Source organism: Canis lupus, chromosome 6, assembly GCF_011100685.1.
Source record: "Canis lupus familiaris isolate Mischka breed German Shepherd chromosome 6, alternate assembly UU_Cfam_GSD_1.0, whole genome shotgun sequence".
NCBI lineage: Eukaryota > Metazoa > Chordata > Mammalia > Carnivora > Canidae > Canis > Canis lupus.
This window is the reverse complement of record NC_049227.1, coordinates 69,209,724-69,213,051: the sequence shown is the minus strand read 5'-3', so window position 1 is coordinate 69,213,051 and position 3,328 is coordinate 69,209,724. Positions and strand designations below refer to the sequence as shown.

At 41.7% G+C, this 3,328-nt stretch overlaps 1 non-coding gene across 1 annotated transcript; it reads right to left on the bottom strand.

Annotated features, from left to right (window-relative positions):
* Window positions 1–772: 772 nt before the first annotated feature.
* Window positions 773–878, bottom strand: LOC119872461. Its single transcript, XR_005361533.1, has one exon. It is a non-coding gene; the product is annotated as a U6 spliceosomal RNA (small nuclear RNA).
* Between the last annotated feature and the right edge of the window lie 2,450 nt (window positions 879–3,328).

Genomic DNA, 3,328 nt, shown 5'->3' with positions numbered 1-3,328 from the left:
AACAGTGAAAGGCTTTCCAAGTGGAGAAAATGGCCAAAACAGAGGTAGGAAGGAATGAAAATGAAGGTATCTTGAGTGGTAGTGTCAGGGCTCTGGTGGGTGAGAGCACAGGGCAGATCATAGGTAGTGAGTTCTGGACTTTGTAGATCATGTTAACAAGAGAAGGCTTATTCTGGAAACATTTGGATTTGTCAAAGTGTTTTAAGAGGTGGAATCACACAATTCAACTTATGTTTGGAAGCTGAATGTGGACTGCATGGTCTGGAGGAGGCAGAGAGGCTAGAGCAGCCTGGGCAAGGCAGCAGAGTGAGCAAAAGTTTATATGAATTACTGCTGAAGTAAGTAATGGTTTAAGGCCAGCCCCCCTGAGTGGGCTGTTTGCCTTCGCATAGGCTCCCCATGCCTGGAGGAGGTGTGAATAGATTTACCAGGCTCTAGAAGGGCACCTTTGGCTGGTCTGCCCCGAAAATGAGATGCAGTTCTATGATCTGGAGGAGAGTTCACAGGCTCCCAGGCACAGGCTGCTCTGTGATTTTTAACAATGGACCAGCATGAGCTTTTTCTCTTTACCTTGAAGTCTTCCTCCTCATGTCAAAACCATTACTAATGAACATTATCTGGCAAGTCTCAAAACACACCAATTTTTGAGAGTGGAGCCAACAAATTGTCTTTCCCCAAATGGTATTTGGTCTTACGACCAGGTTTTACAAGCTCAATTGGTGTTGTTATATGGATTATTATTATTTTTAAAAAATATGGAATAGTTCAAAAAATAAATATGGAACGCTTCACGAATTTGTGTGTCATGGTTGTGTAGGGGCCATGCTAATCTTCTCTATATTGTTCAATTTTACCATACGTGCTGCTGAAGTGAGCACTGGATTCTTTTTTACCCAAGTCCTAGCGTCACATTTTCTCAGCTCTGAGAAGGGTTCTTGTTTTTGGGTCAATAAATGTGTTAGAAAGTTGTGTGAGTTAAAACAAAATTAAAAAGTTATTAAAGTTGTTCTCTTTTTCCATTCTTTCATTCTTTCCTACCTACCCCTTCCTCACGAACCCAACAAACATATTCTCTCTGCAAATAAACTCTGTGTTTAGAGAAAAACAGAAGCGACACATCATATGGTCTGATTTTGCCCTGATTGTGTAGTATTGACATACGAGAAGGAATGTTGGATCAAAAATAAAAACACCTGGGTTGTGTTCCTTTCAATGGTGTTAACTAGATGTGTAACCTGGGGCAGTTTACTTCATTTTTCCCAGCCTTTACTCCAGTATGAGGGATATGGTTTGCATTCTGTCTCTATAATTCTAAGAATTGGGGATCCTATAAGCTACACAGGAGTGATGATGTATTTTTTCATGTGAGGGGAAACATCTTGAATGCTGCTTTGGAAAAGATGATTCACTTGGGTAATACACATTTGTTGATTGTTTCTTTGATATCTTTTCATTTCTACAACAACCTCCTTTTTTTTTCCCTTTAGGAGTGTGTTTTACTTTGCTTAGCTGTGCAGCCAGCATGGAATGGACACCATTTCTGGTTCCAGAGGGCGATCCTGACTGGCTTAAACCAACAAATGTGTACCATTCCTTTAGGTGAGGTGGTTCCAGGATAAGCAACTAACCAAATTCAGCCCACTGACAGGGAAAAAATTCTTTTCACTGGGGGCTCCCAGCAAGGAAGCTTCCTTTTTCTTTCGTAAGAGGTGGTAAAGAGCTTCTCTTCTGCTGGTGTTGTGGAAGTAGCGAGATCTGGAATAACTGCTACCACGAGGGAAGCTGTGCAGAGCCCAGGGAATCCCACAGGAGCCAGAGCCTGCTGACTATGTGAAGCTCTAGGTCAAACCATGCCTGAAACAACATCCCACCTTTACAAAACTTGCGAGCCAATGAAGTCACGAAGTTTAAGACAATTTGACTTGGTTTCTCTGTTGCCATTAACTCAAAGATTCATAACTTTTTCATTAAGGTTTCACTAAATGTATTTCCGAGTAGTAATTTTTTACCCCCTGAAATAAAGAAGACATGCTTATTTCCGCATTTTTCTTACAGTCAGCTCCTAAATCATCCAATGCAAAATGTTGAAAACAACAAAAATTTTAGAGTCAATGAGGCACACAGAAATTGCCTTATAAAAAAAAAAAAGAAATTGCCTTATAAGTGTTTACTGAGGGACACCTGGGTGGCTCAATGGTTGAGCATCTGCCTTTGGCTCAGGTCGTGATCCCCGGGTCCTGGGATCCAGTCCTACAACTGGCTCCCCGCAGGAGTTTGCTTCTCCCTCTGCCTCTGTCTCTGCCTCTCTCTGTGTCTCTCATGAATAAATAAATAAAATCTTAAAATGTTTACTGAATGAATGAAGGTGAGAAGAAATTAGACAAAAGATAGTATTTCCTGGGTGCAAGGGAAAGGCTAAGTAGGAAAGTAGTTATATAGAATGTTTTTGGGGGGACACATACTAATGAGGAAAGGTATGGGATGATCATAATGCCTAAACTGCTAGGATTTTTCTTTTTCTTCTCTCCTGAGATGTTGCCTCATGTGTTTTCTTTTCTTTCAGTTTAGAATTCAGGGAGAAAGAAGGACCTAGGGTCGGAACTAGGGAGCGGCTTGGACGGCAGAGGACCGGCCCCCACAGCTGTGCTAGCTTGTCGGGGAGGGAAGCGGCGCCTGTGGTCTTCCCAGGCCGTGGGGAAAACAGGAGTTCCAAAGAACTGCTGGTTTATATTTTAGCCCTTGACAAGTTGTGAAAATAGTGAAGGATGCTCAGACTACTCAACGTTCAGATTGCCGTCTGGTTAATCCTATTTAGAAGACTGGATTTCTGGTTATCTCCTTCACTCCATGTCTGCTGACTTCTAAAACATGGTAATGCAGGGAAGCCTGGGTGCCTCAGCTGGGTAAGCCACCGGCTTGTGGTTTCAGCTCGGGTCATGATCTCAGGGTCGTGAGATCCAGCCCCTCTATGCCGGGTGTGGAGCCTATTTAAGATTCTCTCTCTTACTCTCCTTTTGCCCCATCCCCCTCTCTAATATAAACAAACAAATAAATAAATATTTTTAACAAGCATGATGTAATCCTGTAACACTGGCACTCATCCATGAATCTTTAAATGACCCTGATTAATAGCATTTGAAGCTTCCTCAGGGAATAAACATTGGCATCAGCAAAAAAAAAATATATATATATATATATTCAATTCAATCTAGTGATGAATTTAATAGATGTTTTATGAACACTTAAGGTATCTCCTTAGCAGGGAAAACTGGCAAATCAGTACCAGTCACAAAGTCGAGGAGTATTATGGGAGAGGAAATGTAGGGAT